This window comes from Lagenorhynchus albirostris, chromosome 15 (assembly GCF_949774975.1).
Source record: "Lagenorhynchus albirostris chromosome 15, mLagAlb1.1, whole genome shotgun sequence".
Classification (NCBI taxonomy): Eukaryota; Metazoa; Chordata; class Mammalia; order Artiodactyla; family Delphinidae; genus Lagenorhynchus; species Lagenorhynchus albirostris.
Window position 1 is genome coordinate 84,541,741 of NC_083109.1, and position 22,214 is coordinate 84,563,954.

At 55.3% G+C, this 22,214-nt stretch overlaps 1 protein-coding gene and 1 long non-coding RNA gene across 2 annotated transcripts in view; both read right to left on the reverse strand.

Annotated features, from left to right (window-relative positions):
• FOXK1 (forkhead box K1) overlaps positions 1 to 22,214 on the reverse strand; it is a 59,183-nt gene that overhangs the window by 24,648 nt on the left and 12,321 nt on the right. The window lies entirely within an intron of this gene.
• LOC132504998 (uncharacterized) lies at positions 2,849 to 6,405 on the reverse strand. The gene is made up of 3 exons (XR_009535205.1): positions 5,015 to 6,405; positions 3,447 to 3,503; positions 2,849 to 3,340 (listed from the first exon to the last, which is right to left on the reverse strand). It is a non-coding gene; the product is annotated as an uncharacterized LOC132504998 (long non-coding RNA).

The window sequence follows — 22,214 nt, forward strand, 5'->3', positions numbered from 1 at the left end:
GCCTATAAATTTGAAGGGCAGAAAGAAAAGGCTCCAGGACAGGGCGGCTGTTGCACTGGGGAGGGGGGGGAGAAACAAGAAGACAGCAGAAATCTGCTCTGCACGTTTATTTTCTGGGTCCTGGCAAGGCCCGAGTTCAATTCTGTTAAACTCGGCCAAGGAAACGCTTCAGAAGCTGAAGGCAGAGCCCAGGAGGCCCTGCCAGAAAGGTGTGGCCACCACCACTGCCACCGCCCACCGCGAGGGTGGGGGGCGGGGGGCGGGCACGCTGCCATAAAGGTGTGGCCACCACCACTGCCACCGCCCACCGCGAGGGGGGGGGGAGCGCGTCCTTCCTGAGTGGACCGCTCCAGGCAAACCCACGAGCCTCCTACCCAGGCATTACCGCCCAAACCAAGACCTTCCTTTCGATACCAGCCTCGGAGATACAGCAAAGCTCGAGACGGGACCCCAAACACAAACCTCAGCTCCGCCTCCAAAGAGAGCAAACAGCCTTTGCTGTTAAGGAAAAAGAAGGGAACAAAGTTCCATTTGTCGGAACACAACAGGAACCGTGTGTGCAGCCCGGCTCGGCCCCCCTTCCTAATTTGGGAAATCCGACAGGCACCCTCGGAAACCGGACGGAGCGGCCCTGCACAGAGGCTGGGGAGAGCGGGCGGCTCCCCTGCCCCCCCCCCACCCCCCCACCCCCCCCCCCCGAGCACCGCACGAGGCGTCCAGCCCACTTCCCTGAAGAACCGAAACCGTGAAAGCTGTGGAAGCGCCCGGGGAGGTATCGCAGTCGACAGAAGTGGAGAAAACCTTGCCTCCTGCCGAGGCCGAGGCCGAGTGGGATGGAAGCCCACCGCCCTCGCCCTCGTTCCCAGGGCAGCCCTGCTGATGTCAACACACAGCTCCTCTCTGTCCTCCCCAACGGGGCGGGGGTCCAAGGGCCTCCCTGCCGGGGAGCTGGGGGTGTTTCCCCAGGGCAGCTCCCACACCCAAAGGAACCCGGGCTTCACGGGGGGAGCCGATCACGGGGCCGCCAGGGGAAGGCTGGTGAGCGGAGTTCCGCCAGGCAAGTTTCCATAACTTCCTTGTAAATCAGGTCTTTGAGGGAGGCCCCTGAAAACCTCCTGTGCTGTAATGAGCGAACTCCAGGCCGTCAGTCAGCTCCCCACACGACACTGAGTCTGCCCACGGCCAGCACCGTGGCCCTGCTCTCAGCACAGTCACCACTGGGGGCTCCAGACGTCCTCTGGCCGAGATTTCAGGGGAAACCTACTCACAGAGCACTCCCTTCAGTAAGGAAGTACCGCCAACGAACGTCAGAGGCTACAGTGAGAACCCGGGCACCGCTTCCCAGGGTTTCTAGAACCACACACCTTGGACAGTCCCTGCAGCAGGGACACTGGGAAGGACAGAGGACACAGGCCGCAGCCCACCTCGTGGGGCTTGTCTTCGGGCAGCAACGGAGGCGACATCAAATGTTCAGTCGGACACACACCCCCCCCCCCCGACACGACCAAGCCCCAGGCCCAGGGCCTAACCCAGGTCACCTCTCCCACGAGGTCCCTGTCAGCCAGGATGGGGGCGCAGGCGGCAGAGCGGCCACAGCTCACAGCTAAGCTCAGTTCCCCTGGGGAGGGTCCGCGCAGGTCCCAGCTCCCGCAGGAGAAAGGGCTGCATTGCTGTTTAAGAAGTCTAATTCTGAAATGAAAACTGAACGGACGGCTCTCATCGTCCTCCTTATTTTTCAGTTGTTCCCCGGTTTTCCTGTCCTCCTTCAACGGAAATCTAGGGGAGCATCCAGTCCATCTCTTCCACAAAGTCCAAGGTGAGCTGCGGTACTCACACCTTTTCAAGTCAATTACTTTCATGACGTTGAACGTGGGTCACTACTCAAAGGGAGAAGAAACAGACCACGCAACACAGAGGCCTGATTCTAGGTGTGCCGTGGACGCAGCAGCCGAGGAGGAGAGCCATCCTTCAAGGACTCCGCGGTCGTCTACTGATGGGAAGCAAGTTGTTTTCTTTTCCTAAGGGCCAACTCAGGGAAGATTTAAATACTCAGAGGCTTTTTTACAATTAAAAATTAAAATAATATTAAATTCCGTGCAGAAACCCATACGTTCACCAGATGCTGGGCTGGAGCACACGAGCCCACCTGTGGGTCAGGAACTCTTATCACTAAACTTTTCTTCCTGCATCGCCCATCAGGACAATGTCTTGGCATCACCACCTAATTACGCACACTTGCTTACTTCTTTATGAACTATATTTGTGATGCCGTCTGCTAATATACACTTGATGAAACATGACACATACACTTTAAAAGGAGAAGATTAACAATAACCGAATGGAAGTTCTGACGTTACCTCCTGCACCCCGTGGACTCTGCTCCCGGGTGACAGGTCAGCCTCAAGGGCTTTCTGCCACTTCCCACCTCTCCCGCCACCAGGCCAGCAGGACAGACTGGGCGAAACCCCACAACAAACCGGGTCCTTGCTCAGCTTAGAAACAGCCCACAGCTCTTGGGAGACAATGCAGACTTCGGGCCCCGCCAGCCTCTCCGATGCCACCCTGCTCCCTCCCGTGCCCCCTCACCAGGCCTCCTGGCACTAGCGGCCTCGCTCAGAGAGGTCGCCTCCGACCTCGACGCACAGCAGGCCTCCGTCCTCCCTCGGGGCACTCAGGCAGCTCCCTCCCAGGACAGGGCCCAGGCCTCCTGCTGGCTGTCATATGCCAGGAGAGGCGAGACGGAGAGACAGGAAAACTGCCTCTGAGCTGCCAGCTGTGGAGACTCGCAGGTCAGGGGCTGGCATCAATCTCACTCTCAAAGTTTAAGAAAATTCTTTATGTGATTTGTTTATTGATTTATGGCTGCGTTGGGTCTTGGTTGCTGCACGCGGGCTTTCTCTAGTTATAGCGAGCGGGGGCTGCTCTTTGTTGCGGTGCGCGGGCTTCTTGTTGCGGTGGCTTCTCTTGTTGCGGAGCACGGGCTCTAGGCGCGTGGGCTTCAGTAGTTGTGGCACGGGGGCTAGTAGTTGTGGCACACGGGCTCAGGTGCTCTGCAGCATGTGGGATCTTCCCAGCCACTGTCTCACCAAGGCTGCTGGAGGGGGTTACACCCTCGTCAGAGGCCATGAAGCCGCAAGGGCCTCCGGGAAATTCTGGTGGGATTTTCCATCCACTTCAACAGCACACACAATGCAAGGCCTCCACAGAGCCGAGGACCCCGTGTTAATCTGGGGCAGCTTCATAATAAAGCACAGCTAGATTTCGGCAGAGACCTACTTCAAGGCAGCAATAACAGCACCCGGAGTTTCACAGCAGAAAGCTGTTAATTAAATGGACAACTCTGAAAGCAACAATGATGACAACAGAATAAAAAGTAAGTCTCAGATATGCAACACCTCTATGGAGAAAAATTATAAAACTTAATTAAAGGACAAAAAAAGACCTACCTGAATGGGAAGACAGGTCACACGGCTTGTAACAGTTTAGAGCAGCTTTGTCTAATCCTGTTGGCGGGGAGGAAGGGCGCTGAAATGGGTGGCAGGATGAGGTGGTACCACGGCGAGTGAGGCGGCTGATTCACGAGGTCTGGCTCAGCCACCAAGCCGCGGTGGAGACCAGCCCCTGCCAATCGCACCATCCCCCCCGGAGGGCGGGGACGCAGTATGTCCCCACCCAGGATAGGGGGCTCACACCGCCCCACTGAGGACCAGAGAACACATGCCGTCCACGCCAAGGACAGGGGACACAGGCTGTGCCCACTGAGGGGCTAGGAGACATGTCATTCTCACTGAGGACTCGGGGACACACAGGCCAGTGCAGAGAGCCAGCAGCAAGGGTGGGAGCAACACGGGTGCACCTGCGCTCGCCCTCAGCATCAGTGGTAGCCCCATGGAAATAATAGGGGGTGTCCCCCCTTCTCCCAGAGCCATGTCAGAGGAGTGCTAGTAAAATACTGGATTTAAATAAGATCCAAAGTCTTCAAAGATTGCACCCCAAATGTGCAGATTTCAATTACGAGGAAAATCTCAAACAAAATGAGAAAAGGCGTCAACAGACACCAACACAGGGTGACCCTGGTATCAGAATTATCTTTCCAGGACTTTAGAGCAGCCATTATAAAAACTCCAATGAGCAATTATAAGAAACAGAAAATCTCAGTAAAGAGAAGATATAAGGAGGAACCAAAGGGAATTTTAGAACTAAAAAATAATATAATAACTGAAACAAATATTCAGTGACTAGGCTCAAACAGAATGAAAAGAACAGAGAAAGTAATCAGTGAACTCAAAGCTAGAACAATAAAAATTACCCAACCTGAACCACAAAGAGAAAAGAGACTGAAATAAATGACTGGAGTCTCAGGGGCCCATGGGACCACAACAAAAGGTCTAACCTTCATGTTATCCAAGTCCCAGAAGGAGAACAGAAACTGGGTGGGGTAAAAAAATAGCTGAAAATTCCCCAAATTTGGGAATAAAGTAAACTTACAGATTCAAGAAGATGACTGAACCCCAAACAGGATAAACTCAAAGAAATCCACACCAACCTTTTGAAAATTGAAGACAAAGAAAATGTCTTAAAAGCATCCAGAGAGAAATGGTATATTATCTATGGGAGGAAAACAATTCAAAATTCAAAAAAAAAAAAAAAAAAAGGCACCTAGGGCTTGATGAAGGCATGACACCAAAAGCATGATCTATAAAAGAAGAAAAAAAACAAACTGGATTTTGTCAACACTGAAAACTCTTGCTGTACAAACAGCCCATCAGAGGATGACGACAAGCTTCCAGCTGAGAGAAGGAATGTCAAACCATACATCGCACAAAGGACCATCCAGAATGTGTAAAGAACTCTCAAAACCCAACAGTAAAAAGCAAACAATTCAGTTAGAAAGTGGACAAAAGGTACGAAGGGACACTTCACTGCAGAGGACACCCAGATGGCAAATAAGCACACGGACAGACGTGCACGGCACCACCAGCCAATCTGGAAGTGCAGAGTGATGGCGCCGCACCTAGAAGAGTAGCCAAGATAGAAAGCAGCCACACCACCAGGTGCCGGCGAGGATGCGGAGAAGCCGGGTCTCCCCTGCCCTGGGGCTGGGAATGGAAAACGGCACAGCCCCCGTGGGAGATGAGTTAGCAGCTTCTTAAGCTAAACTTACCCTGATGATGCAACTGATCAACTGCACTCCTGGGCATTTATCCCAGAGAAAGGCAGATTACGTCTACTCTAAGCCTGCGCGTGACTGTTCAAAGCAGCTCTATCTGTAGGAGCCAAACACTGGGCTGAGCCACTGTGTCCTTCAGGAAACACAGGTGGAACCCACACAGTGGGATACTGATTACTCAGCAATAAAAAGGAACGAACTACTGCCCCACACAGCCTGGATGGAAGGCATGATGCCGAGCTGGAAAAGCCAAACTCCCATTTATGTCACATCTCAAAATGACTAAGTCACAGAGACAGAGAACAGATTCGTGGCTGCCAGGGGTTTCGGGGCGGGGGGCGGTTAGGTGTGACGAGCGCAGGGGAGAGCTGGGTGGTGGGGTGAGAGCCATGTGTCTTGGGGGAGGTGGTGACCACACAGATCTACATGTGCGGTAACGTGACAAAGAAGGACACACACCTCGTGCCAACGTCAGTTTCCTCGCTTTGATACTGTCCTACAGTCATGTAAGCTGTAACTAGTAGGGGGAAGCGGGTGAGGTATACAGGGGACCTCTTGGAACGTGCTTAGAACTTCCTGTGAACCTATCAAAGTAACAAGTGCACCTGTGGAGCTGGAGCCCACTGTGGAAAGCCATGTAACGACGGGGGTCTCACATGGGCCGCAACCCACACTCCACCCTGGACTATAACACGTGCGGAGGGCATTCGCTCCCCTTTATGTCAAAACTGAGTTATCATGTAGAAGGAATAAAAAACCTTACAGCTGGTTCACTCACATAAAACAGTGTCTGCAGACGCTCGTGAAGAGAAGGTGAAGGTAAAGATGCAGAAGAAACAAAACAACACCTGACGCGAAGCACATTATCAACTCGGGGGCTGCGGTCTTCACCTCCTGTAGGAATTTTAACCATTCTACAAGGGAACGTGGACCAACATCCTATAACTACAAATGCACTGGCGTAATAACGCTTCAGAATCAACAGTACTTAGCCATGAGGCTCAAGCACTTGCTTTTATAGATGAGGAACTGCATTCCAGGGGAGAGGAAGGGGCCGCCCAGGCCCAGCTGGCAGCAGGGGTCAGGGGTGGGCACCGGGCCTCGCCTCTGGGCCAGGGTGCCTGGTCACAGCACGCGGGTCCCATGCGCTGCAAACCTCCCCTCTGGCTGTAGAGGGGCTTCACTAAGAAAATCAGACGTAAACCGATTATGGGCTTTAACTCCTACTTAAAAAAAAAAAAGAAAAATCAAGCAATCAGCTTCAAATGATACATAAAATTAAACCCCGTAGGTGTCCTTCCTCCTCAACTTTGTCAGCCAGCGGCGAACCTCTGAGATGGAGATGCCCACGCTCCCACACACGGGCTGCGGAAGGCACACACACGCCTGATGGGGGCCTGTGGCTCCGGGACGAGGAGGGCCAGCCGGCCTGCCCTCGGAGCGCCCCGCCCAAGGACGTGGCGGGCTCCCTTCCTCTCCCTCCCCCCGGGAACTGGACAGACTGGGCTGTGCGTTCTGACCGAGCACATGCCCAGTACTGCCCAGCCCACCGGGATGCGGGAAGCCTGCTAGCACACGGACCATGGCGGCCCAGGAGCTCTGCAGAGACACGCTATCCTGCGGCCCTCATTCCTGGCCCCTTAATTACAGCTTCCAGGCGGCGGGGTCTAGGTTGGAGTCTGGCAATCCCGCCCTGGACCAGCCACTGGAGGCACTGCCTTCGCTCATCTTGTTTTCCCTACATTTCTCGTCTTCCAGGAACTGGCTGTGGATGTGGGCGCTCTTGCTGGTGGAATCTGTGAGCCGCCCCAGGCTCCCAACTTGGTAACATGCCCTGCTCAGCCAGTTGGCAAGACCTGGATCCCATCGGTCAGTTACAGCGAGAAACAAAGAACCGGCAGTTTCCTGTTTCACAACACCAGAGTATTTCACATCATCCCGTTCATTCATCCTGAACTTGGCTCTGCTCAAGTCAAAAGCTGATAAACAGACGGCTTCTCGTAGGTCAGGCTTCGTAGCCTGTGCCCCTGGCCGGAGGAGGCCCGCGTCCCGGCCAGTGCGCAGGCAGAGCAGGGCCGGCAGGGCACACAGACGTCCCCGGAGCCGGGCCCGTGGCACACGTGGGCCTGACACTAATGGCTTCGCCCTGAGACACACTTTGCCAGCAGACGGAAGCTGTTAGTCGTGATCCCTCCTTGAGATCAAACACCCAGACACACAGCGCAATCCCAGCTAAGCTCCCTCTGAGGATTTTCCGCCAGAAGACTCAGCTGACCAGAGAAGCTCGCCTCCCTGCCCGGGGGAAGGCTGGTTGCGCCGCGTGCCGCGCTTCTGACTGTGTTCTGCTTCCGCGTGCGCTCGCTTCCACCTGCACTTCCGCATACGCTTCCCTGGGCACTTCCGCACGCGCGCCCCCGCGTGCGCTTCCCGGGCACTTCCGCGCGCGCCCCCGCGGCACACAGACTTCCCGCAGGACAGGTGAGAACACACGCTCCCCGCGGCTGTGTCCGGGGAAACGGAGCCCCTCCCGGGTGAGACACCTGGGCGGGTCTGTGGGACGGAGGCTGCGGTGACCGCACACCTGCAGCTCTGAGCTGCGGCCGTGAATCACCTCCTCAAAAAGTACTTACATCAGAACTTAAGATGTGCCTTAGAGACGAGACAAAACAAACAGCACCCCGACTTTTATTAGAACAGAACGTGAGAAGAGCAAGAGGGTAGAGGATACCATTAATCTGCAGAGACGACTCCCCACCGCCCCCCGTCCCGTCCCTGTGATGAGGTCCGGGAGTCACTCAAAAGCATCCTCTCAGCGACGCTTGAGACATCAGAGGACAGGGCTCCCAGCACGCTTCTGTTTAGGAAGCCGACCTCTCGTGGGCTTTCCTAGGATGAGCAGCTGCGTGGGCTGCGCGTCTCCTGATTCTTCTCCCGCCTCGGCTTTTCCAGGGGTCCTGACCCCGGGCCAGCTCAAGGCCCCGCACTCAACAGTGCTGAACTAATTATATAAAACATTTCCCACTATTTAAAGTTTACACAGTTAAAGGTTATGAACAGTTATGAACTTTCTCTGTTGACTATTTAAAAATGTAAGCGACTATCAAATTAATTGGGTAGGAAAAGAATTTTTTAATAAGCTTTTTTAAAAAAATTTATTTTTGGCTGCGTTGGGTCTTCGTTGCTGCGCGCGGGCTTCCTCTAGTTGCGGCGGGCGGGGGCTACTCTTCATTGCGGTGCACGGGTTTCTCACTGCGGTGGCTTCCCTTGTTGCAGAGCACGGGCTCTAGGCGCGTGGGCTTCAGCAGCTGTGGCTCACTGGCTCTAGAGCGCAGGCTCAGTAGTTGTGGCACGTGGGATTCAGTAGTTGTGCCTCTCAGGCTCTAGAGCGCTGGCTCAGTAGTGGTGGCACACGGGCTTAGTTGCTCCGCGGCATGTGGGATCTTCCCGGACCAGGGATCGAATCCATGTCCCCTGCATCGGCAGGCGGATTCTTAACCACTGCACCACCAGGGAAGCCCCCCAGATTTTTGTTTTAAGTCACAAATTTACTTGGATAAATTACCTGGGCATCTGATTATGAATCTGGATGTGAAGTTTATCAGCCAAAGGGGGCCAGGGAGTTGGCCTGCCCCTCAGAAGTACTGACCATTGTCTGTTTTTTTACCATAATTTTAAAATGAAATCTTGTTTGTAGTTCTGCAGAAGTCACAGAGCTGTGAGCACAATTTAAAGATAAATAAATGTCATCTCTTGTCAACTGAAAATAAAAGAGAGAAATGATGCACACCCCCGCCCCCCATCCTCACCAGCCCTGCTCTGCGTCGATACATCTCCCCCGAATGTTTGAACAGTGTTTAATCATAAATGGATTCGAACGCACGCAGAAGCATAAACAGAACCAAGCGCCTGTCACCCGTCCAGGAGAGGAGCAGGTTAGCAAGGTGAGAGGACAGAAAACCCCAGCTGCACAGTGAGAAGCCAGGGAGCAGGCACGTTTAAATCCAAGGCAGACAACGGGACCATTTTCAAGATTACAAGAATAAATCCAGAATCCACAGAGTGGCAGTCTGATTGTCAACTATCAGTATTCTTTCCCAAGGACGTATGAAAGGCAGAACAGATGGGTTTCACTGTGTCTTAGAAATGCCTATCCCTCGATGGTAAATGATCAGACTGACCTTAAGCTGTCCCGTCTGCCGTGGGCGATGCTGCTCTGTACACACAGGGCGAGTGGTGCTGGGAAGCCCTAGCGAAGGCCAGCCCCACTCTCCAGAGGGCGGCTCAGTCCTCAACCTGTATTATTCAAAACCAGCGCGATCAAAACTACACACAAAGCAGACACTACTCACAGCACCCCGCACGTTTCTGTCTAAAGTAACCGCACTTGGAACTTCCCTGATGGCGCAATGGTTAAGAATCCGCCTGCCAACGCAGGGGACACGGGTTCAAGCCCTGGTCCGGGAAGATCCTGCATGCCATGGAGCAATTAAGCCCGTGCGCCACAACTACTGAGCCTGCGCTCTAGAGCCCGTGAGCCACAACTGCTGAAGCCCGCGTGCCTAGAGCCCGTGCTCCACAACAAGAGAAGCCACCGCAACGAGAAGCCTGCGCACCGCAACAAAGAGTAGCCCCCGCTCGCCGCAACTAGAGAAAGCCCGCACACAGCGACAAAAACCCAACGTGGCCAAAAATAAATAAATAAACAAATAAATAAAGTAACCACACTTATGGGCAGGCACCAAACGCTGGAGTGACCCGAGTGGGCGCCGCAGCCCGCAGGACCACGCGTGAGGCGCAAAACGCCGGCGCGGGCCTCGTCCCCACTCTCCTGGCCTGTCTCACGCATGAGGGCAAGTAACAAATAAGCACAAACAATCTACCTCAAATATCTAAGAACCACGTGCCTGGCTTCGGCCTCACTGGGAAAGAATTCCAGAGCCCCCCCCCCATTGCCACTGTCCCCCCTCTGTGCACCAGCCCTCTGGCTCCAGTCCCGCCCACCTTGACCTCCCTCCAAAAGCACATCTTGATTCCCTGTCACCTGGGTCCCTGCCCCACGCACACCCCAAGTCCACCTTAACCAAAACCAGCTCATTAAGGCCCAGCTCGTGTCTCCAGCCCTGAGCCCTGAGGCCTGGCCCCTGCTGCCTGGGGCCCCAGCAGTCCTGTCTGCACATCTGAAGGTTTGCTTGCTGGGGATCCAGAGCTGTGTGGCCTCGGGAAGGTCCTTCCTCTCTCTAAACCAGGCCCGTCCTCTGTCAAGCGTGGGAACACACACCACACCTACCTCGTGGGGCCATGGCGATAACCGTGAGACAGCGCGTGTGACGCGCGCAGGGCACGAGCCAAGGGCCAGGAAACACACGCAGTTACCGTCGCCCTCATGGCTCTCCCACGGGTTTGGTGTTCAGGCCTTTCCTCACAAAGCGCCCACCTCACCACGCTCCCATCTGCAGGCTGGTGCTGACGTGGGTTCCGTTCCCGAAACACGGGCTAATCGCGTCGCTTGCTTACTATGACGCCTCCAGGGGTCCCCCACTGGCCTTGGGATGGAGCGTACGTTTCCACCCTCCCGCTTGCCAAGCTGTCTGAGGCCCACGGGGGGCACCCCCGCCCGGCAACATCCACAGCACCCCCCTCGCCACAGTGACCACTAGCTGCTCGGGGCACAGAGCTGAACATTTCTCAGCAGCCCGCGTGGCTCTGTGCCTCCCTGACACTCGTTCTCACCAAGGAAATGTCAGCGGGGGATACGAACCATCTCTGGGCCAAGGCTCGAGGAAGGCAGTGTGCCCGCTCCTGTTCCGGCCCCGTGGGAAGGCGCCCTCCTCCCCGTACCACCTGCAAGGAGCTGGCGACTTACTTCCTCCGTGCTCGAGCCGCTGGTACATTTGTTACGACGCACTCGCCTCCCTGACTGATACATCACAATACAGACCACAAGCAGCCTTCACCCCTGCTTCACCAGAGCTGCCCTATGCGGAGGGGTGGGAACTCACCGCCCTCGTGTTTCTGGTGGTACCTGCAGGACATATGCCAGCACAGTGATTCTTACACTGAACTAGAATAAACTGTCTTAGGCATAACATCCCAAAGAAACAAGCTGTTTTAGCAGAAAAAGCGATGGTGACTAAGGGTCAGGAGGTGCGGGGTCCAGTCCCAGCTTTGCCACCTGTAACCGACTCATGGGTCAGGGTCCTGGTGCCTCTGCTCTGTGTTCTCCAGGGCCCTTCTGAGCTCCGAAACGCCTTGAGGTCCAGGAATCGCGACCTGCTCTCCAGACACCCCAAGGGCGAGGGCGGTGGCCAACCAGCACCCGTCGGTCACATCCACTGAGGCACACACACATCCTCCACAAGGAGGAACGACACAGAACAGGAGAAGTGAGACCAGGACAGCGATAAGTAACTGCAATGACAGATGGAAGACAACCAAGGGGGAGAAACTTGAGACGTGTAACTCCACGTGGGGGAGAGAAGAGGCTCTGAGTTCAGTTTCTATTAAAAGCAGCCTCGGCCGCGCAGACAGATCAGGCCCCTCTCGCCGCGGAGCAGCCAGCCTGGCCCCCGCGTGCTGCCCCCCTCCACGGTCAGGACCAGACAGCCTGCGGCGCCAGAAACCAGGGCCACGGCGATGTTTTCATTACAAGCATCAGACGGTCGTCGACACAGATTCCCAGCACTCCGCCCCTAATCCAAATGCCGATTAAAACCCGGATGGACGCACTGTCCCTGAAGCCAACGTGTGGGTCCTGGAAGGAAACTTCCTTTAAACAGAACCTTCACTGAGGCGGCCGTGATCTCAGAGGGAAGCCGGCATCTGCACTGCTCTGCAGACAGGACACCATGGCTAAGAGGTACAGGTCACTCCTCCAAAGTCACCAAGTCACCCAGAGAGCAAAGGGCAGCTCCTGTGCAAGCTGTGACCTCCTAACTCCTCAGAGGATGAAACAAAGAAACTGGATTTTGTGAAACAAAGTTGACAATAAAACCATAAAAAACTCCTGCTGAATCAACCTACCCCCACGAAATTTATTTTAAAAAGTCATTTCTGTGCTGCCACTGGGCTTCAGAGCAGCTCTGACTGGAGCACGGGCCCTCGCCCCTACTGTCCCCTGTCCCCACCCACGGGCAAGGGGCTGTCATCGCACTGAGGAATCTCACTGCTCAAGCGCTCGGGCCAACGGCCTAACGGGTAACTTGAACGCTATGGTGGCAAAATTAACCAAAGTTCAATTCTGAAACTTTGCCCTCTCATGCCTCGCAGGCCACAGGTGCTGTCACAAAAGCAAGAAGTATTCCAGGTGGGGAGGACGCGGGTGAGGCCTGCCCGGCGGCCGGGTCCCCAGGCCCGGGCAGGGCCGTCTGGTCCACCGGGCGTCTGCTCAGCCTTTCACTCACCAACGCAGGTACTGAGCGCTTGTTGACAAGCAAGTGCTGGCCCCGCACGGGCCCCGAGAATGAAAATGATGGACTCTCCGAGGATATGGGGCCTGTGACCTGGGCAAGGAGGCCCGTGACACAGCAGCAAGGTGGTGGACGCTGCGCAAGAGAATAAAGAGGACGACGGGCCCAGCAAAGGGCCCCCTGAGCCGGCAACCCCCTGCGGGGCGGAGGCGGAGGGCGGCTGGCTTCGGGGCTGCACGGGGGCCCGACGGCGCAGACGAGGCTCCAGGTGACACCCAGCGCTCACCCGGAGTCCACGTGTCACCAGCCAGGAGCAGCGCTTCGCTGCCACCCTCACCACCCCCCAAACTCCCCAAGAGGGGGGAAGCCAGGGGCCGGGCGCCACCCCCAGCAGCCAGGGCTTCACCAAGTATCCGGGAGAAAACTCCTTCCCAGATCACACGCAAGTTGAAGTTTACATCATTTGGAGCAGACGTCCGTGTTTTCGTTACACCAATTTGCTACACTTCCGTTACCTCGGCTGTCGTTCTGTCACACGGTATTCCACCCTAAACCAAGAAAATAACTTTCCATCATTTAAGGTCAAGTTAGACTTTAACCCTTTCAACCTTTTCCAAGGGAGTGGTGTTTCTCTGCGACCCTCTCTGACTGACCGCAGGCCACTGATAAAACAGAAGCTGGGTCAGAGAGTCAGGAAGCTAGCCCAGGTTTCCTCAGGGAGACGGGGTCCTCTCCGGGAACCAGCAGCGGGGCTTGTTTAGAGACCCCCGGCTTTGTCCTGGAGGAATCACACAACAAAGCCCAGCGAGTAGCTATCAGCACAGGCAGAATGTGAAAAGGCCTGTATCTGACTCAGGTCCTCCCCAGAGCACATTCCTAACATCCCGGGGGGCCGGGAGAAAAGGCCGCCACATCCCCCAGCCAATCCCCAGCATCCGTCCCAGTGGTGGGGCCTGGCTCTCCCTCCACTCAACTCAGAACTGGCAGGAGACCTGGAAACGGTGCTGATGGACGATATGCTTCCACATGCGTGGAGCAGAAGACGGGGGAGGCGGAGGGACCCCCCCCGCAGCAAACAGCTGGCCCTCCGTGGTGGCTCTTAAAACCACTGGCTCACTGCCGCAGATCCCCACAACGGCACGTATTTTAGCCCCGTGGAGAAGAAACGATCCATTTGGGGAAAGTGGGTCATAAAACAGATTAACAACACTGAATAACTGTGCAGGGAGAAGCCTGGTTCCAGCAGCGTGGGGATAAACCAAACTGGTTTAATTGTTATGTAAACTGCAGCCTCAAACTCATCAATTTATCCCTGACGGCCTATTCGTCAGAATGGTTTTCTCTGATATAAAAACTGAGCCAGACACTTTTCAGGGCTACACACCCACCCTCGCGACACAGCCAGCCTCTGGCCTGGATCTCCTTAGTGTCTGAGCAGCACCCGCCTCCACAGGGCCAGGGCACTGGATGGAAAACCCGGCACACAGCCTTCTCTCCCCGAGGCTGCAGGCTGACGCTCCGCCCAGTATCACCGCCCTGCGATCTGCTCGGGACGAAGGCAGGAAACCCTTAGGTTTTAATTTTCATTTGTACAAAGAAAATGCAATGGAGTTCAGTTAAGGTATAAACCAGCTAAGTTATACCTTATAACAAGTAACGAGCTCTTGTGTGACTTGTTCAGTTCCAACAAAATTCTTTGTAGACCCTGCAAAGAGTGTTCAGAACAGTGGGACGTCTCTGTGGGCCCCTCGAGAAGGAGCCACCTATGGAAGGAGAGGATGTATATGGGGTGTGGTACCCAGGCAGGCGAAGGAAGGACCAACCCTGACCTCGGGGTCCAACAGGACTCAAGGGCACTTACAGCAAAGGAAATAATCCCTCACGCTTCCAAACATGCCACCCCGTGATAAGTCCCTAACAAGATGCATCTTTTACCTTCCACATTTCTCCACGCTGAAGACAATCCAGAAAAAATTAGAAATCACATATTGGTTTTGGTTACCATGAGCATTCTCTGATCCAGGTGGTAGAAATTAGGGCCCACGATGATGGAGTTGGGTGGGGAGGGAAGCACAGAAGCCAGGTCCTGCCCTGACTCGGCCTGGCCACAGCTGTCAGTGTCCAGTGGCCTCTGCCAGCCGGGCCACACCGCCCACCAGCATTCCAGACCCTGCTGGGGCTCCCAGCTCAGGACGGCGCAGGATCCTAACCTACTCAGCCACACAGACATTAACATAAAAAAGGTGCTTTAAAGCCCCTGGCTAATTGAATTCCGATCCCCCAGCAGCAGTGATTGCAAATATGCAGTTTCAGCAAAGTGACTGCTCTGGTTCTTTAAAAAGGAAACAGGCACAAGGAAAACACGCTGAATGCCATAGCGGGCACCTCGGTGAGCAGCAGCTGTACACGGCTTTTCTCCTTCCCACATTTCTGTATTTTCCAAATTTTCTGTCAGCGTGTATGTGACACCAAAAAGTTTGAAAAAATAAAGGTGGCATAGATGTGTAACATCAAAGCTAAAGTGCACTCTTTTTTTTGCTTTCTTTTAAATACTGGATCCTCCGGAAAGAACACTGAACAATTTTGACTTTTAAGAAAATTAGAGAATGCAGGCTGATAAAGTACTCTCCAAAAAGCTTGAGAATTCAAGACTTTGAACTTGGTGTTAACTACCATGTTAGTAATATGGAATCCTCTGGAAAAAAGTCATTGTGGATAGAAGAGTTCTCCAAAGAGACCCTCATCTGCTCCTTTAAAAAGTTACTGACTTTAGGGCTTCCCTGGTGGCGCAGTGGTTGAAAGTCCGCCTGCCGATGCAGGGGACACGGGTTCGTGCCCTGGTCCGGGAAGATCCCACATGCCGCGGAGCGGCTGGGCCCGTGAGCCATGGCCGCTGAGCCTGCGCGTCCGGAGCCTGTTGCTCCGCAACGGGAGAGGCCACAGCAGTGAGAGGCCCGCGTACCGCAAAAAAAAAAAAAAAAAAAGTCAAACTTCCTTGGCTGCTTAAACGACAGTGAACAAATTGAAATTACAACTCTGAAAATTATAAAAGGTGAAGTCTGAAAAGATGAAGAGTACAAGGAGTTAAACAAAGAAACTGGCAGAACTGCTCAGGAAAGGGAAACACGACCACAGGCATCGACTCCGCAAATGTCAGGATTATGGTTCAATCCCTTACAGGCTAGAGGTGTATCAGAAGAAACTTGAATTAAGTATCCCCAAATACGGGCTGAACGTCTCATCGGGGTCCCCTACTTGCAGATGATAAACAATGAGCGATGCCGGAGCAGAGAGCACGGGAGACGCCAGCCGGGGACGGGGACGGGGACGGGGACGGTGGCGGGGCAGGGCACTCCCTGGGCGGCCAGCGTCTGGGTGGGCGGCCTGTCTGACAAGGACTATTCCAAGGGTGGTTCCCAAGTCCCGAGACCCTCCCCACCCACTGCCCCTCTGTGTGAGCTGACGGGAGGGCCACGTGTTCAGCGGGGGAAAAGGCCCAGACAAACCCTTAGGAACCGCAGCAGAAACACTTCCACACACGCCCTCGCCCTCAGGGCCTTCTAGATGAATGGGGCAGGAAGTGGGGAGGGGAGGACACACAAATACATCAGATAGGAAATAAACGATTATAAACTACAGGAACACGTGGGGAAACACAGAGTGCAGACAGTGAGTGCCCCAACCCAGCCCCGAGGCAGTGACACTGGGTGACCCCACCGAAGAAGGTGGACGCGCTCCAGGCAGGGCATGGCAGGGAAGGCACTGGGCGCTGGGGCCCAGCAGGGATGGCTGTGTGAGAAACACTTAAGTTAAAGGCTGTACCCACCTGGACCGACGGCAGCGTGAAAGCGAAGGGCAAACAGGGATACGAGAGGGGTCAGGCCCACAGAGGGCGGGTGTCAGGGGCTGGGGGAGCGGGCTGGGGCGTTGGCGGGCAGAGCGGACCGAGGTGCAGTTTGGGGAGATGAGAAATTCTGCAGATGGATGGTGGCGACGGCTGCACGACAGTGTGAATGCACTGGACGCCCCCGAACTTACGCTTAGTAACGGTGACGGGGGTCAACTTGATGGCACGCAATTAGAAGGGTGGCTGGGGCTCTGGAGTAGCTGACGTGGGAGACGAGCGGCCCGGGGTGTCCTGGCCCGGGGTGGCAGGGACACGGGAGAGGTGGGGGCCTCATGGAGTCTCAAGGGCAGGCAGAGCTCGGGACGCCCGCTGAGGAGAAGGAGGCCCAGAGGAGACCGGGGACTGCGCTGCCCCGACGCGCCCTCCCCACCCGGGGCCCGGCTGACCACTTCTCACTGCATCACCGAGAGACCTCCTCGCGGGCCTCGGTGTCACAGCCTGTGCTCTTCCTGCTGTGTACGGCCGCCAGTGACACCACTGCAAATCTCACGGGCATTTAAGAAACAAACAAAAACAATCTGCTTTAGAAAAATTACATGCGCCGCGCGGATCCAAGCTCATAGATCAAAATGACATCAGGGAAAGTCTTACAAGTTAGCACAACATATAAAACAGGAGGGAGACGCTGTTCTGCCTTGCGGTCCATCCTCACGGCCCTACCCGCCCACCCCAGGACGCCACACCAGGCCAGGGGCTCCTGGGACCCAGTGTGACCGCGGGCTGGAGAGAGACGCCATCTCGGGGCCCGGGAAGACGCGCCCCTGCGGGTGGACGCGGCCGGCCCTGTGCCTGTCCCTCGTAGACGGTGACCGGGGCTGAGGACAGACCCTGGCGCATAGAAGGCGCTCGGCAGCTAGAGACAAATCCTCCGGGTTTCACTGGGAAGCGGCGGGCAAAGCCCAGGTCTCCGTGGGGCTGGGGAGTCGGCGAGGAGCTGGCCAGGGTGGGACGGGCCCCCCGGTGCTGCCGGGGCTGCAGCTGGGCCACGGTGCACACGTGCGCCTCCCACGAGAGGCCCGGGAGCCGCGCACCTCACAGCCTGGCACGTAGAAGGAAGGGTGCCTAGAACCCGGGCTGAGGGACGACCAAAGGCTCCAGCCATTGCCCCAGCCTTTTCGCTGACATCTGGACAAGCCCACTGTGGGCTGGATCTCAGCCCGCGGGGCTCAGAAACAAAGAGAACGTTTACTCATAATCCTGTGAGCGAGATGCTTTCAGCGCTGCTGCCGTCAAAAAGGCTCCAAGGGCAGGACCTGAAGCCGCACTGTCTGAGTACTTCCCTCCCAGGTTATTTTATTAAGTGAGTAGTAGCCGATTTTCCAAATATTTAGATAGCTACTCTCAAAACAAACAAAAAACCACACAATTTCTCTACGATGTCTGGCTTTCTGTATCAGCGACCAGCAGGGTTTTCAGCCTCTGTAACCTTTATCCTACGTGGCTCTCACACACTCCCTTCTGCAAGCGGAATCACGGGTCAGGTAGTTTCCCCCGTTATCATGGACTGTTCCACAGGCGCTGCATCGCGAAAGATGAGCTGGAAACACGTCCAGATCCTGGAGGGACTTCCCGCAGAGCAGGTACCACTCTGAACATCATGGAGCCCCAGTCCCCGGGCCGGGGCTTCCCCCAAATCATGTGGTTTATTACTGATGCTTTTAGTCTTACCACACAGAATAAAACAACCCTTCCTAACAATGTTCTGGCGCTCAGATGAATAAAACTCACCCGTCTCCTGGGCTCCGGACATTGTGTGTACACTTCCTTGCCACCCCACGACAAGGTCAGGCGACACGGGACGCACCTGTGTAGGCTGAGGACCTGAGCTGGAGGCCGCCGGCTGCCCCTGGGGGCTCCGGGGGCCATCCTCCTCCACCCTCCCCCACCCTCAGAGGCAGCCCGTCACCCAGCCCGTGGGCCACGTCCCGAACGGCCTTCAGGGTTATGAGCCTTTGCCACGGCCGCAGCCAGCACCCCGGTCCTCATGCCTGAGCGTGGCCCCCACGGTCCGTCCCACTGGGTGGCCCTGGCGGTGCCCACATCACTTCTCTCCTCTGAACCTGCAGAGGGGCCCCGAGGCTGTCCGCTCCATCTCTGGCTTCCCCATCAGAGCACCCCACCCTGGCCCCCGAGCCTCTGCCCTGACTCTTCCCCGTCACCAGCTCGTAACTCAGACCTCAGTTAAGATGCCGCTTCCCAGGAAGTCCTGCCACCCACTGTCTCCCCCGCCTCCTGCGGGGCCTTCCTCACTGTGCCCGCATCCCCTGAAGTCTCACCGTCACTCGCTCTCTGTGGTCACAATGTCGCCCTCCTGCTTCCCGGGAGCGGGGAGGCAGTGTGTCCTGCTCGCCCTGCACACCTATCCCCGCAGCGCCTTACACACAGGAGTGCTCCCGAGGAAAGGAAACCAGATACCTCAGGAACCTAAAGGCCGCTGGGGTGTGGGCAGGGGTTCCGTCCAGGTCCAGCATGGAGACGCGCAGGGGCCCCTAGATCCGGCCGGGAGCTCAGGGGAGGCGGCTGCAGGTGAGCCCGGGGCCCCCGGGATGGGACAGGAGCCGGAGCCAACGGGTCGAAGGGCAGGCAGGGATGCTCTGTCTGAGGCCCGGGAGTGCGCAGGTGCACGGGGGCTGAGAGGCTAGAGCGATGAGAACAGGGGAAGGAATGCCGGGAAGGAGGCCACAGGGCCGGGAAGGGCTGTGGTCAGATGGTGGGGCTGCGAAGACACAGTCAGTTATGTGTCTGACAGTCTCACCCACGAAGCAGTCTTTCTACAGCCGTGGAAAACACACACAGTATAACGAAGCAGACTGCATGACACGACTTGTGTAAATACCCCCCCCCGCCGCCACACACACAACTAAACGAACCATCACTCGCAGATGTCTCTGGGTGTGGAAGGTACGAGAAAGGCCTAGCATCAAACTCCTACGGGTCTCAGGAACTCAGAGGACCCCGATGTCAACCATAACGTGTCGTTTTTCTTATTTAAAAAAAATATGACAGGACGTGAACAAGGACATGTTACATGATCCTCTACGCTTTTCTGTATTTTTTAAATGCCCTGCAGTACATATGAGTTGTTTCATCAGTTCTGGGCATCCATCTCCAAGTCACAGCTTCTCCTTTGCCAGATGCCCTGCATCCCAGCTGGTGGGGGACAAACACTGCGGTGACGAACAGCGACTCCGAGGCTGGCCTGAGATCAAGGCCCGGCCCTGCCTGTCTCTCAGCGTCCTGCCCGAGGGTGAGCCGGTCCCCGCACCCCGCAGAGGCCACTCAAGCCGATTCCAGGTAAAATCCCCTGTGCTCTGAGATCCCTCCTCCGTCCGGACAAGCAGCTCAGAGAAGCACAAGAACACACACCCTCCTCATTCACTCTGATCGTACAACCTTAGCAGCCGGGAGGCATCCTGGGGTAGCCGAGCCCGTCCCACGGCCCATGCACGAAGGCCGCCCTCTACAGAGCCCCACTAGCGACTGGCGCCTTGGCGAGAGAGCACAGGGCCGGTCCGCCCCAGCACGACCAGCTTGAGGCACGGCAGCGGCTTCCCCAGCAACAGGCCAGATCTCACTGCTGACGCCAGACGCCTCACCAAGCAAACACAGTCCCTCTCCTACTTGGTCACAGGGACAGCAGGGACGATGACAACGACGGGGGCTTGCGCCGGGTGTATCTAGCGCCAGGCACTGCAGCGAGGGCTATGAACACACTGCTTCCAGTTCTCAGGACCCAGGAAGTGGGCAGCGTGCCCATCTTACAGATGAGGAAACGGGAGCTTGAGTTAGGTCACCTGTTCAAGGGCACCCAGCTGGGAGGTATGCCGGCCAGGTCTTTTAAAAGCTAAGCTACTATATAACCTTCAGCCACTTTCTGTGGCCGGCTCAGTTTTGCATTCAGACCTCTACTGTTTGTGTATTAATTTTGCCAAGAATTTATGAACTGCCAACTATGGGGCAAACACACTGGTAGGTACCGGGTTTACAGTAACGAACCAGAAGCACAGCCCTGCTCCCCTGACACTCAGACTGTGCCGAATGAGGATTAACTACAAACCCGCCAGCAACAACAACGAGACGGTGCCACCCTGGGGCGCTGGGGGGCGCTGCCCGTGGGACCTCACTCAGAAGCTCGGGAAGGCTGCCTTGAGAAAGTGGATTTCAAGGTCCTACTGTACAGCACAGGGCACTGTATTTGGTATCTTGTAATAACCTATAATGGGAAGGAATCTGAAGAAGAATATATATATATATATATATATACACACACACACACACACGCGTGTATATGTATGTATGTGTGTGTGTGTGTGTATATATACATATATATATACATATAAAGCTGAATCACTTTGCTGTACGCCTGAAACTAACAGAACATTGTAAATCAACTATATTTCAATTAAAAAAAAAACCTAATGAAATCTGGGGAAAAGAAGAAAGTGGATCTCAGCAGCAAAGCTCCATTTGCTCTGAACCAGCTTGTAAGCTCTCCTTGTCAGGCTAGAAATGAGAAAGGAGCCCATCATCATGGTATTTATTTAGCAACACCTGGAGGCTATAGCCAACTGAACAAGACAACAAGAGCCAATGAGATATGAATAGTGGAAGAAAGAGACAAAAATAATCATTATGTGCAGATGAAGATCATGACCTAGAAAACACATCTGAAAAGCGAATTTAAAAACTGTTACTAGAAATGGTAACTGTGGCTGTTTACGAAATTAACATTTTATTCCAGTACCGCAAAAATTACTTATTAATTACAAGGAGAAAAACAGTTAACTGTTTGGTGGAGTAGCCTGACAACACCTAAACCAAGTGACCACATGACCCCATCGAGAAGGCCCCATGTGCCTGGGTGACACCCCCCAAAGGGACACACGACCCCTTCCTAGCATTTCAGCCAAAGATGCTTCACCAGAACCTGATCAGGATGTTATCAAATTAGACAAACCTAAATTGAAAGACATCCAATAAGATAACTCCTGTGGACACGAGCGGGGCTGAGGGGATGGGCACCTGAGCGCAGCCTCCAGCCTGGATCCGGCCTGGACGGCGCAGGAAACCACGAAGGAGGCCGCCAGACAACTGGCAGAAGTGGCATCTGGGCTGAGGATGTGATCAAGCGTCACAGTTACTGTGACGTTTCCTGAACTCACTGCCAGGACGGCGGTTATGGAAGCATCCTTGTTCTGAGGAAATACATACTGTAGTACGAAGGCAAAAGAGGCCCCTCTTTCCTACCCGTGAGCGCTGACCCTTTAGAAAATAACGAGGGAAAAAAGATCCAGCATATTAACCATCCCCTAAAGAAATATATAAAATGCCCAGGCTTCAGCGTAACGAGAAACATGGGGGCTCTGCGTAAAGGGAACCAGGCACACAAAGGTGCTGGCTGTGGCGCTGGTGGCCGTGTACGGTGAACAGCGCGCTGTGCAAGCCGCCTTAGGCTCTTGTGCCCTGTGGCAGCCGGTCCATGAGTGGGTGCGGCCGTGCACCGAGAAGACTTGACCAACGGGAGCCTGCGGGGTTTGGCTACAACGGAGCTGCTCCAGTCTCCTCGGGGCCAGCCCAAGCCCATCACACGCCCCCGCACAACCTCCCGGCAGGCCTGGTGTAGACACCACTGCCGCCAGAGGCTGAGCTAACCAGGGGGTGGGGACGAGGGGACATGACACCGGACAGTGCCGGCCTGGTTCCTGGCATCGGCACCACTGATCAGAAACCC